This window comes from Conger conger, chromosome 7 (assembly GCF_963514075.1).
Source record: "Conger conger chromosome 7, fConCon1.1, whole genome shotgun sequence".
In the NCBI taxonomy this organism is placed as follows: Eukaryota; Metazoa; Chordata; class Actinopteri; order Anguilliformes; family Congridae; genus Conger; species Conger conger.
The window spans coordinates 31,427,067-31,441,614 of record NC_083766.1 but is presented as its reverse complement, the minus strand read 5'-3'; the positions used below and the strand labels follow the sequence as shown (position 1 = coordinate 31,441,614).

General features: G+C 39.0%; 1 long non-coding RNA gene across 1 annotated transcript; it reads left to right on the top strand.

The window, feature by feature from the left end:
• The first annotated feature begins 7,747 nt into the window (after positions 1 to 7,747).
• On the top strand, positions 7,748 to 10,453 carry LOC133132546 (uncharacterized). Its single transcript, XR_009709142.1, has 3 exons — positions 7,748 to 7,769; positions 9,978 to 10,151; positions 10,352 to 10,453. It is a non-coding gene; the product is annotated as an uncharacterized LOC133132546 (long non-coding RNA).
• Positions 10,454 to 14,548: the final 4,095 nt, after the last annotated feature.

The following is a 14,548-nucleotide window of genomic DNA, read 5'->3' as shown; positions in this document are numbered from 1 at the left end:
TGTAACGAGGGAGGTGAGAGAAGCTATATAGATACAGAGAGGGTGTTTGAAGGAGAGAGAGAGAGAACACAAGAGAGATAGAAGAGAGAAAAGAGAGAGGAGGAGAGAGCAAGAGAGAGAGGAGGGGGAGGGAGCTAGCAAAGGCTCACTGCAGACTGTCTCACATGTAATGAGGGAGATGGAAGATTGAGACTGAAAGTCAAGGAGGGAAAGAGTGTTTCAGCATGGCCACTAGGCTCCCGGGCTCTTTGCAACAGCTTATTTTTACGTTCTTGCATCCTTTTCTTGTGTCATTTCCTCACTCCTAGCGCCATCCATCAGAGGAGGCAAGGAAAGGAAGCAAGGAAAGGAAGTAAGGATGCAGAAATCAGAGAAACATGTATTAGACAAATGGACTGTCCTTGCCCTTTAAAGCGTCCATTACAGCCATGGCAGATGGGGAGAGGTGAGTCCATAGGTGGAATATTTTTACATCAAGTATTATGTGCTCATGCTTCCTTGCTCAATAATCCTTAGGGAGCCTCCTAGCTCCTCAGTATAAGCTCCTTCAGGGAGCATTAAATGGGTCGGAATGTACTTATAAAGATGGCAGACCATGCATGTGCCCCCTCAATTGTTTTGCATTAAAAATAATCCCCCCAAACAAGTAACCCAAACACACATCTAGCTTAAACTTAGGTCTACTGACCGCTCATGTGCAACTTTAACAGATCAATGTTTTTGATCAATGTTGATGCAGTGTAATGTGTTATTATGAGTTAGCATGAAAATTCGTTTGTTAACCAGCAAGCTAAATATTGTTGACTTGCTTCTTGCTTGTTGGCTAGGGTACTCTGTTTACAGTTTGGTAAAATGGAACTCTGCAGTCAAGATGGTAATCTGTATTCATTAGCCTGCATTTTAAAGTGCTGGTTACTTCTTCATGTAAGGAATGAAAATGGGCCACTTGGGGTGTTTTGGGGGGGATTTTTTTGTGCCCCCTCAAAAATAATGGGTGCATGCATACCATATAGGGGAGACCGGGGATGGTTTAAACAATGGGTTAGTTGTAACGTCTATTCTACCAACAAGCGATGAGTTGTGGTAATGTGATCACTTTTGTCCAGACCCATATTCTCCTGTGAGCTCACAGAAGTTTGATGACTCTATATTAAATATTAGGTGTTTTAAGACAAATAAAAAAAACTGATTTTGAGGTACAAAAGTAACCATTGTAATCTCAACTATTTATTTTTTAGCAGTTACATTATTGCAGGTAAAATGGTTTATCATCCAAGGCAGTAATAAGCAGTTTCTCTAGTCAAATGCTTCAAATTAATGTTAGCTTCAAACCCACATGCCAAAATAGCTGGCTATGTAATGGCTGCCTTGTTTGGGGATGTTTGTGATTTATTTATGATTTCTCATTGTTTTTTACATTTATTTATTTCTCAGCATGCCTTGGCAATGGAAGAGAAAAACAGACAGGTGTGTCCCAGTGGACACACTAAAGCACTCTTGTATGTACATGGGTAGTCAGCTTTGACCTATTCACTCACATGCCCGCACACACACACACATACACACACATATATAGTTATAGTATAATGTTTTGAAAAGAGATGTCTAATAAATATATTTTACATTTAAAGACTAAAAACCATCAGTCCTTGTGTAAATGTAATAGTGTGGGTCTCATTTAAGAAATGTATTACAATTCACCCCAGTAGTTGGGTTGGTTGTAACAGTGGAACTCCTTGTATTTTATATTAACTCACACATTCTTTGATATTGTAGACAATGACTAAATGACTAGTCTCTTCTACACATATATTCAAAAGAATACAGGCACAGTCTATTATGTGAAAAAATCTAATGGATTTATTATTATCCCAGGCATTTTCAACAAACGCCAATCATTTGCCATTTGCATTATCCACTAATTGCAACAATTCATGCTGGACATATATGATTCATATATTAAAAGGTATGACTTATGGTATGGTCATGAATTATTGCTTGCGTGTGGCAGCTTGATGTGGCAGTGCATCCGCACATGTACTGTATGTGTCAGGATTCCAGTTTAATTTCATAACACCCTGAAATCTATTTGTTTCCTGTCCACAAATATAGCTCTCAACCGCTGAATCACGGTACCCTGTACCCCACAGTGGGGGTCTCCGTCTAATGCTGGGGAATATTGGGTAACTGAGAGTCAGGCCAACCGAGCCATTACCCGTGTTTGGTTGCATAAAGCCACTTAAGTTCATTTTCATCTTGTTTTTCCTGTTTATTCTGGAGGTGTTTCACAAAGCAATCTCAAAGCCTCATGGGAAAGTTACCTAACACGTACAGCAAATAGTTTATGCAATCAAACGCTGACCCTCAACATATGGGTGCCATGTTCACACAGGGTGTTCTGTGACCTCCACTGACTCTTCACTGAACAATAACCAACATGAAAAAGTGCAATTCTGACTGTGAAAGAAGGAACTGTGTCCACTATTGTGTATTTCTGGTGGTATTTCTATTACGCTTGTGTGGACATAATGTAGCAGTCTGTGTTTTGGTGAAATTTGTGCAAGTCGAGAGTGTGTGTGTGTGTGTGTGTGTGTGTGTGTGTATGTGTTTGATATGCACCCATGAGAAAGTTCACAGTATAGTAAACTTTTGGGTTGTTGGAAAATTTTGGTTTGTTTGTCCCTTACAAAAATATTGTGTTTAAATTATTGGTGTACCTCATAAAATATTTAAATATTTAAGTTGAATGGGTAAGCACTTGTCTCATGCACAGGTAGAGTGCTATAGCCAAGACAGTTTTTCCTAGTCATATCAGACTTTGGTCCTGGTGGACTGCAGTGCCTGCTGATTTTTTCTGCGTTTCAGAATTTTGTGATTTAGTTAAGTCTCTGATTGTCTAAAGACTTCACACACTTTGTTTCCAAGGCCCACAAGAAGCCATAAATACAGTACCTACTGACTCTGGAGCTTGACACGCCTGACCTGGACATTGCAAGTTTGAGTCTGGGATGTCATTCGCCAACTATGACCAGGGGACCACAGCAGTGGAACAAAATTGGATTCACCCTGGGGTGATGGGGTATCAGGTATAGGATGTGCAGAGGTTGGGATTGGTCAGGACTCCTGAAATCAGCCTCTCACCAGGCACCTACAGGTTACCAGTTGACAGCAGTGAGACAAGTGCTTCTCCTCCAGCTGACCTCTGTATTGTGCTGTGTGCATATCTTGGTGTGTAAGACAGTCAATGAATTGTGCGTGTGCTGCAGTATTCACTGTAGTGGTATACTGGTGAAGCAAAGGAATTGTACACTCTGGGATGGCAGACCGGAGAAAAGAAGGGCAAAAAGGAAACAAAACTATAAATCAAAAGGTTATATTGAACTGTATTGAAGGGCAACTGTTATATGATATGCAAGGTTTTGTCACGTTGAACACATTTTTAGGTATAGTGGGGTTCAAGTGAATGAGTTCAAAAATGATGTATCAATAGAATCGTTTATAACAAAGTGTAGCATCCTAGGTATGTTGAAATCCTCCTTGAAAACATCTGTACCTATAAAAGTGTACACTGCTGTGTGCTTTTCTGCATTCCACCCAGGTCAGTCTGTAACTATCCACCATATTTATTAGTCACAACTAAATGGCGAATGGTAAATGGTTGGCATTTATATAGCACCTTTATCCAAAGCACTGTACAACTGATGCTTCTCATTGACCCATTCAAACACACTCACACACCAACAGCGATTGGCTGCCATGCAAGGCATCAACCAGCTCATCAGGAGCATTTAGGGGTTAGGTGTCTTGCTCAGGAACACTTCAACACACCCAGGGCGGGATCGAACCAGCAACCCTACGACTGCCAGACAACCGCCTGAGCCAATGTCACCACTATGTTTTAAGTAAAATGTTAGCATTTGCTGAAATCCTCAAAAGACAGGAAATTTAATTGATCAGCCCTATTGCTAACATCAGCCTGCTCTCCATCACGGTATCAGTACAGATCTCTGACAAATTATATAGCCATGTATAATTTCAGCTGTACATCAAACAACATGTGCTCACCACAGATTGTTTAAGATTCAAACCTCTCAAAGAATTCATAATCTTAAGGTAGTACACTGTATTGGCAAGGTTGCATATTAATGTTGTGATTTGCACTTTTCTAAAGCATGCTTTATTTCCAGCATGCCCATGTGTCCTATTTGGGACGACATAACTTGTGTCACTCTTTCAACATAGCTTGTCTATGAAGCGTTTCAGTACATAGCATAAAGCTTTTAAACTAGTGTGATTACTTGATACATCATGCATTAAAAGTGTATAATGTAGAGTGTAAAGTGTGTATTGCTTTGATCTCATTCATATAGGCCTACTGTATGTAGTTCTGGACAAAAGTGTAGAAGCAGATAGGCTGCAGTATGTTCATATATGTGGGCTTATATAATTATTATTTGACCAAAAGTCATTGACCAATTAAACAAAGTCATGGCTAACTACTGTGCATTCAAAGTCACTCAATGATAGTGTCACCCTCAAATCAATTTTATTCTGTCTGTGGGAATAAATGTTAATATATAATATATAATATATAAAATGTATTATCTGTGAATTTATCAAAATAATAATATGCTGCCATATTAATACTATGCAAATAATTGGGTATAAATGAGAAGGCAAACATTTAACTTTTAACATTTTACTTGTGGGATTAACTTTTTTCACCAGGAGGTTAAATTCATACTTGATAGGTCGTTATAAATATGCTTTAAAAATAAAACCCGAGACTGAGACCTTGCCTTACACGTTAAAGAATCTATTCGGCCCACTTACCAACGTTAACTAGAGTGAAAGGTACAATAGGTAATTTCGGACTTCTAACCCTCTATTGCATGAATTATTGCTTAAACATGATAAAAATGTTTTAATGTGTTTTTATTAATTAAAATTGCTTAAATAATGAAGATATTTTATTTTTTATTTTTTTCATGTTTAAAGGGGGGTAGTTGGTAAATTGTTGCCATATGGCAACTGCGCATTCGTGGAAAGTACCATAAAATCTAAATTTTCTCTAAAACATCCTTTTATTGAAAACAAGACTAAACAAATCCAACTTATACTTTGTGAAATGTATAATGCAATATGTACACAGTTAAATTAATATAATTTCAATTGTTATTTGGACTGTATGGTAATAATAACATCGTAGACACCTGTACTAAGACTCGGGGACATCATTTTCTTGATCAAAAACAAATTTATTTCCCATTTAATTTCATGTAATCATTCTTATTCAGTATTATTCATTTCATTTAGTTATTCTTTTCATTTATTAATTTTATTTCATTTAGTTATTATTTTCATTCATTTCATGTATGCATTTCAATTCATTTAACTTAGTTTTTCTTTTCATTCCATTTCATGTACTCATTTCAATTCATTTCATTTCATTTAGTTATTCTTTACATTTATTCATTTTATTTCATTTAGTTATTATTTTCATTCATTTCATGTATGCATTTCAATTAATTTCATTTCATTTAGTTATTATTTTATTTCATTTCATTGGGTCATTCTTCATTTCACCCCTTGTGAAAGGCCAAGAAGCAGTTCCTCTCTCCGGTGAAGCAGAGGAAAACTGCACACTTCGAGCACCTACTTCTTACAATGCCCTTGCATCCTGGCATTTTACATCTGCCCTTCTCGGAGGCATTCAAGGGCCAGTGGTCAGTGTTGTCCCTGCGGACAGGATCTGGTGGGACAAAGCTGAGGGGCCCTCTTTTATTTTTCCCCACCACAACAGCTTGGGAAGGTCTCCCCTTTCTCTTGTTGGTCACCTTGTTCTCCATGCACAAGCAGGAGGCCACTTGGATCTTGAAGTCCAACAGTGGGAGGTGGCCGTTCTCTGACATCTGGGACTGGCAGTCTCTTCGGTAGAGAAGCCATGCCTCTACCAGGGTCAGGTCCAGCATATGGAAGACGATGCGATGGTACCATTTCTTGGACCTGATCTTGGTGCGGTAGAGGCTATCAAAGAATCAAGAAGATCCACTCCCCCCATGCTCTTGTTGTACACTGACACAATTTTGGGGCGTGAGACATGAACCATCTCTTTCTTTTTTTTGTCCCACCTTTGCACTTCTGTGGTGGGGTTTGCTGCAACATATGTCCTCAGGAGGGTCACGGGACGGTTGTCAAATCACTTGATGGCCCATAGCTTCATACCATCGTGAGTGGTCATCTTCTCTTGGTGTGTACCCCATCCTTTTGCCTTCATGGCATGATCATCCATAAATGTGCAGCCTGCAAGACGGTTCTGTCTCACAGTTCCGACACTATGGATCTTCTCCTTCTCCAGGAGTACCTGCAGGTCCACACTGCAGAACCAGTTGTCAAAAAACATTTTGTGCGAAAGGTTGGTGGGGATAGCTGAGGCCAAATGTAGCACAATGTTTCCGCTGGCACCAATGTCAGGGAATCCAGGACAGGGTTGAATGGACCCTGTGTACACGTCAAAATTGTATACAATTCCATGTTGGTCTGCTAGGATGAAAAACTTGTAGCCCCAGCGCTTCGGTTTCATAGGTATATACTGCTTCAGTTCATCGACGCAGAGCATTTCATCCATAGGGATGCTCCTGAAGCTGTCATTGAGGAAGTTGAGGAGAGGTCTCACCTTGAACAACTTGTCTCCCCCTGGCACCTGGTTGTTGTTGTCAGCGAAGTGGAGATGTCTTTTGATGTTTTCCCATCGATTCACGGTCATGGTGCTTGCGACCATCTCCACCCTAGTTTGGGGGTTCCAGTACAACCTGGTTTTTGGCAAGCCATGGATAGACATGTAGAAGCATACACCAATGAACTGCTCAATTTCTGCAACAGTAACATTGAGGGGTCTAGAGACATTGCACTGTAAAGCAACTCTGCCCTGTTCTCTTTCCCTCCCCCATAGAAGTAGCTGGCTTCCATGTTCTATGGATGAAATCCAGATAATATGTTAGAGTTACAAAATGTCTGAAATTACAAAATAAAAATAATGTTTTTCCATTTAAAATATAAGCAAAAGTTGTAAACATAGTCTCAGCATAGCCTAGAGCTGTGTAAGTCAATTGCAGTCCAATAGGTTGAATGCACACATATCACTTCCATATTCGCATATAGTTGCCATATGGCAACAAATTCATTTTAGCATTTTACAAAAAACTTATAACATCTAAATTTGTTTTAATGATGAAAATTGAAAGTTAACTTACTCAGATTGTATTTAGATTTTTTTCTTGGTGGAATTTTGCTAAAATATTTAAGAATTTGTCAATTTTGAGAGCCCTCAGACCATGTATGTCACAGCATCATGAGTCATGGAAAAGAGGGCTGGCAAACAGGATTTCCTGGTTCCTGATGTCATCAATTATCTGTCATTCAAAATAAAAGCCCCCCATTTCACAACTAAACAGAAACACATGGATTTTATATTACAGCCTTTTAGTAAAATTGAGATAAAGTAATTGTTGCCATATGGCAACGCTATGCAATAGAGGGCTAACGGTCAAGAGAGGAATTGCAGCAACTAACACGCACAAACCACAACACTGTTTATCCCTCCCCCTTCTCTCTGAACGCGCTCACGTTGAAACGCCAATGGCTGTGGCAATTAGAACCAATTTTCAACCAATGAGCTTGGACAGCTATACGATGTTTTGGTACAAAACAGAGTGCTGGCCTGTAACTGCATATTTTTAAACTTTTAGGACTATGAACACCGGCGGAGGGTGAGTCAACATGTCAATGATACTTTTTCAATGATAGGAAGGGATTTTCAATGATCTCGTAACAATGTTTTAACACAAAAATCTTACCTATTGTACCTTTAAATCTAGTCTTGAAAGCCCTCCCCATTTCTTATACGCGAATGCCATCTACTGGCCGTTCATTTAATGATTTAATTGAGAGTTCTCAACTGAAGGTTTTTGTTTTTATAGCTAGTATGCACAAGCATGCATTATTTAAAAGTATAGCTAGTTAGCGTCATTGTTTTCTATTTCAACGATAATTCCGCCGTCTGAACGCATTTCTTCAGTCAAATCTTAAGCCTTAGACTGTTTGTGATCATCATGGTATTTGCATATTAAGTTCCATCTTGCTTGCGAGATTGCATTTTCTCTCGTATGTAATGATAAATATTCCATATCAACCAGTCAGCTAGCTAGAAATGTATACGTTATACTATAACTACTTTTAAAATCCTAAATATAGGCTAGCTAGCTAGTTAACTCAGTGGCATTAACACTGACAGACTTAGCTAGACTTAGCTGGCTAGCCGAGTGCACTTTGTTGGTGTTTATGACTAGCCTAAAAAAAACTTTCTAAAATAGCTGCCGATAAAGCTGAAGGTTTTCTGTTTATTTACACCGACTAAGTTGGACATTTACTGTATCCGACACGTTTTCACAAACCGAGTGGTTGCTTTCCACTTTGAAATGAGAGTGAGACTGCAGCTGTTAGCCTATCCGGGCTATGTAATGTCATCTAGCAACGACCTGTACGCCATAACGTTCCTGAACATAACCGCTCATGTTCGTTTACAACTTTAAATTAGCATTGTATCTCCCCATGTTAAGTATGTGGACAATTCAAATTTAATAGAATATACAGTCATGAAATTAGAAAAAGTACACATACTTCTGAATAACGGACATAATGAGTGGTCTTGTGTCGGGATTCGTTGAATTTAAATTGAGTAATTTCTGTGCAAAAATGTCTTAATAGCACAGAATGACGCAACGTAGCAATACCAAAATAGTTGTCGAGCTCGTTGCCATTGTAATAGACATGCAAAATGGCATTGAGATTGGTTTTGAAAGGGGTAAGATATTGAGGTTCAAAATGTGCTATTTTGAATGGAAGTGCCAACCAACCAAACATAGGGAGCGTGCTATATTTCAGACTCTCACAGATGTGCACAACTGGAAAATATCAGTGGACATTTTATATGTATTATGTTTAATTTTCCTGATCATCCAAATGGGATGGATGCTGTTCCCCAACTTGCACATATTACCAGGAACACATCGCTGTTATGATTTCTGTGGATTGGATCTCATCCAAAACTTCTTCCATGGCTGATCTTCAGTTCTACCCTTATTATTTCCAGGGCAAATGTCTATTAGAAATTGAACAGATTGTATTTCAATAAAAAGTAGGTTACATAAGATGAGAAAATCAACAAAAACAGAGAGCCGTCCAAGATTCAATGCCACCTGTCACCAGTACAGCACCATGTTGGGTAACACTGACGCTACCATTTTGCACTCTCATGTTGTCATAATTCCTTTGTTCAGTTCAGAGTGGAAACAGATGGCCGCCGGTTTTCTGAGCTTTAAGTATGATGTGTTTGTCACAAGGAGCTAAAACACATCTGGCGGAAAATAGAGATTATTCTTAAATATTTTAAAGCAGCTAACACTGGTTGTTGCACATTTAAGGGAAGCAGAATATTATACAGCCAAGAACAGATACAGTTGCCTGTGTGTGTGTGTGTCTTGAACCAGCCAGTGTCCATGTCATTATTCTATACTGTATGTGTATATTGTTTATGTTCTTTATATGGACATGAATAAAAGTATTAATGTTTGTGTATGTGCCTCTACATCACACATTGCTGTATATTGTCATATTTTAGGCTATTTTACAGCACTGAGGCACTGTTGTATTACAATGCTAATGTGAGGGCGTCTCAGTACACAAATAGTTTCTCAAAGTATAGCGATGGATATAACTTGGTTAAACTGTTTTTGAAACATTATTTTATTCAGACGTTTGTGGAGGGGGAATGATTAATCCATAAATGAATCATTTTTACCTCTGTCATCTTTTTATAGATGAGATAATCCTGGAAGTCAAGCGAGGAGCTTATTGGGAATATCAGTGTTAATTGTTTATCACATATTCTCAAAGGAATCTATGTTTAATTCACTTAGAATATGGAGTGGGTGGAGAGCGTTTGAGCTGTTGCAGTGATGATGCAGACAAAGCAGGTGCCGGAAACCGGAAGAAAGAGAACCTGCCAAAAAAGGGTTTGGCAACCAAACTCCTGGAGGGCCTCAGGGTTTCTTTTCACCTCATCACTAACCCATTCAGTCCCAAGAAACCAGGTGAGGTGGGATAGCTGCATAGGCAGCTGCTTCAATTGATCAGTTAAATGCTTTCAGTTGATTAAAGATTAGAGCAGGGGGGTCTCCTCAATGAACCCACAGGAAGGAACCAGAACATTCAGCCAATAGGTCACAAAATGTAACCAGTTCTCAGGTGATGATGATTATGATGATGATGTATTTAGTTTCTTCTTTTCAAGTCAAAGCAATGGGGGGAAGCTCACCCCGAACACCACCAATGTGTAGGACCCATCTGAAGGAAGGCTGCCATTTTGCACCAGAACAATTAATACACATCAGCTGAGGTGAGGCCCTGAGAAAACTGGAAGAACTGCAGTTCTTCAAAGAACTTCTTTGCTACAGTAACACCCTAATTACCAATAAATCTAACTCACCAACTAATATGAGAATGAAAGCATACAGCAATAGAGAGGTTACATAGCCCTCATGTACAGTAGTATGTTCTCAGCTGTCCTGGTATATGCTTTTTTTATTGATAGATTTTATTTGGCATGTGATTAGTTCTAGTTAGAACTAATCAAGTGTTAGTAGATTGACTGTAGTACATATAATATTACTACAGTAATTTGAGTAGACAAGACACGGTAATGTTGATAAATTAGATTTTTGTTCTAGCTTCAAGCTAGCTGGCTGCTTGTTCCTATATTGTATCCTTAAGTCAGTCCATCATGCATTAGCATCAATATATTTTGCTCATTTGCAGTCTGATAAAATATGTCTTAGTGTAACCAATAAGAATTTGAGAGCTACCATTCACTGGTATACAACAAAGGGTTTTCATCACTGATTCTTTATGAATATGGAAGAAACAGAATAGATATTTAGCCGTTTTCACCCCAGTTGGGCAAAAGTATAATTTATTGATGGAATCTGATTTTTTTTCTACAGAAGGAATACTTGTACGTGTTTTGAGGGAAGACTTTGATTTTAAAGATATGTATCCTCTTCCTGGTACAAGTATACCTTCTTGCCCCTTCTGGGACTTCTGTGTTTCCCTAGAATGTCTCTTTAGACTCACAGTGAAAAATCATTTTTTCTCATTTAAATTGTACTGCTGCCCTAGAGGCCACAAAAAGCAGCAAAGCATTTCATTTGAAGGACCATTATGAATTCTGAGAATTGGACTTAAAATAATATTTTTGACAGTCCATCCAATCCCTTGGTACAATTCAAGAAAAAAGTCCTGTTGGTACTTTACATTATACCTAGAACTGGTTCAAACACATATTGCACCAATTGTGAAAAAAATCTTGCAAGAAAAAAAAATATATATATATTCCACCAAATTCAAATCCTATCCCAAAATTGTAATATCCCTTTCTCACAGAAATCCCAGGGTATACATTGAATATTGAACCTGCTTTATCCATTCACACCACACAATAGTCCCGGGAATGTCCCAGTTCCTTGCCATTCACACCAGACCCTGTAATCCCCCAGGACTGCAAGTTAACTTCCATATAAATCACTGCTGAACAGGGCTGTCCCATCTCAAAATCATTAAATGTGGACGTTATGTTGCTGTGAATTGATCTGTAGGCTATATATCTTTTGCAATAAATACATAAAATAATAAAAGCAGATGATCATGCAATTTTGTTTATTGGAGAGTCAGCGTGGTAGTTGGTATTTATTTTGTTTAGCCATCAAGAAATGGCTGGATTTTAGCTAAGTAGGCTACTTCAAGTGAACCTATCTTAGCTTAACTGTATTGATACTACCAACATCAGGCGTCCAGCAGGCTAGTTGCCCTCCGCCCAATTAAATCAGTGCATGGCAACAGTGCATGGGGGTGTGAGACAACATGTTTACCATTTTCTTGATTATTTTACAGGTTCTATATCAGAATTATTTGAATTTAAGGATTACTGTACATATAATAATTTACTTTTTTTTACTACAATGGCAAGGAAACTGTAAACAACAAAAAAGCAAACTCAACCATTTTTCGAGTACTGTCAGAAATACTATACAGCATGCACATTGTCATCACTCTGAACACTTAATATTCCATATTGCCCATTTTTACTCAAGGGACAGCTCTGCATTGATGCCATTGATTTTCAAACGAAAGCAATTCATACACAGCAGTGTTTTCCCACAAAGGGACTGTTAGTAAAGGATGTGTAATGAGAGTCCAAGATCAGCTCTATAGAAAAACTCTATAATAGGGTTACTGTATGTGCATATAGTACTGTATCCTCCAAGGTCCCCCAAAGAAAATCATTTTGAAACGTTGGGATGTTTGCTTTAAACAGGGAAAAATGTACAAAATGTACTGCTTACTGTACATCTATGTGCATATCTCCCAGCTCTAACATCAGTTGGATCAATATACTGGACATACAGTACATGACAACATATCACTGAGAGAGATATATTACAATGCATGCATTAAACATACAGTCAGGTCCATAAATATTGGGACATCGACACAATTCTCATCTTTTTGGCTCTATACACCACCACAATGGATTTGAAATGAAATGAACAAAATATGCTTTAACTGCAGACTTTTGGCTTTAACTTGAGGGTATTTACATCCAAATAAGGTGAACGGTGTAGGAATTACAACAGTTTCTATATGTGCCTCCCACTTTTTAAGGGACCAAAAGTAATGGGATAATTGGCTGCTCAGCTGTTCCATGGCCAGGTGTGTGTTACAGTGTTGTGAAAAAGTGTTTGCCCCCTTCCTGATTTTTTTTTTTTTTTTTTTTGCATGTTTGTCACACTTAAATGTTTCAGATCATCAAACAAATTTAAATATTCGTCAAAGACAACACAAGTAAACACAAAATGCAGTTTTTAAATGAAGGTTTTTATTATTAAGGGAGAAAAAAAAATCCAAACCTACATGGCCCTGTGTGAAAAAGTGATTGCACCCTAAACCTAATAACTGGTTGGGCCAGCCTTAGCAGCAACAACTGCAATCAAGCGTTTGCGATAACTTGCAATGAGTCTCTTACAGCGTTGTGGAGGAATTTTGGCCCATTCATCTTTGCAGAATTGTTGTAATTCAGCCACATTGGAGGGTTTTCGAGCATGAACCGCCTTTTTAAGGTCATGCCACAGTATCTCAATAGGATTCAGGTCAGGACTTTGACTAGGCCACTCCAAAGTCTTCATTTTGTTTTTCTTCAGCCATTCAGAGGTGGACTTGCTGGTGTGTTTTGGATCATTGTCCTGCTGCAGAACCCAAGTTCGTTTCAGCTTGGGGTCACGAACAGATGGCCGGACATTCTCCTTCAGGATTTTTTGGTAGACAGCAGAATTCATGGTTCCATTTATCACAGCAAGTCTTCCAGGTCCTGAAGTAGCAAAACAGCCCCAGACCATCACACTACCACCACCATATTTTACTGTTGGTATGATGTTCTTTTTCTGAAATGTGGTGTTACTTTTACGCCAGATGTAATGGGACACACACCTTCCAAAAAGTTCAACTTTTGTCTCGTCAGACCACAGAGTATTTTCCCAAGTCTTGGGGATCATCAAGATGTTTTATGGCAAAATTGAGACGAGCCTTAATGTTCTTTTTGCTCAGCAGTGGTTTTCGCCTTGGAACTCTGCCATGCAGGCCATTTTTGCCCAGTCTCTTTCTTATGGTGGAGTCATGAACACTGACCTTAACTGAGGCAAGTGAGGCCTGCAGTTCTTTGGATGTTGTTTTCACTGTGGTTCACTGGAGTCCCAAAGCTTTAGAAATGGCTTTATTTGCAGTTTGCTGCAGTTGCACACCGGGGACCGGGGTTCGATTCTCGGTCCTGCCAAAAAGCCAAGTTTGGCCGGCTCACGTGGGGCAGCAATAATTGGCTCGCTGCTCTAGAGGGAGGGACTTGGCAGGGTTATTAGATCGCCGCACAATAAGCACCTCGGGCGCCTCGGAATCAGGCACGAGACGAGACGGCTTGAAGAAGGCGTGTCGCTCTCATTCGGGCCGTCAAGGGACGGGGTACGGGCGGTACATCTAATACGACTACCTCCAATTGAATCAGACGAGGTACAATTGGCTACCAAATTGGGAGAAAAAGGGAAAAATCTGGAAAAAAAAAAAAAAAGAAAGAAATGGCTTTATAACCTTTTCCAGTCTGATAGATCTCAATTACTTTCTTTCTCGTTTGTTCCTGAATTTCTTTAGATCTCAGCATGATGTCTAGCTTTTGAGGATCATTTGGTCTACTTCACTTTGTCAGGCAGGTCCTATTTAAGTTATTTCTTGATTGAGAACAGGTATGGCAGTAATCAGGCCTGGGTGTGGCTAGAGAAATTGAACTCAGGTTTGATAAACCACAGTTAAGTTATGTTTTAACAGGGGGGGCAATCACTTTTTCACACAGGGCCATGTAGGTTTGGATTTTTTTTCTCCTTTAATAAAA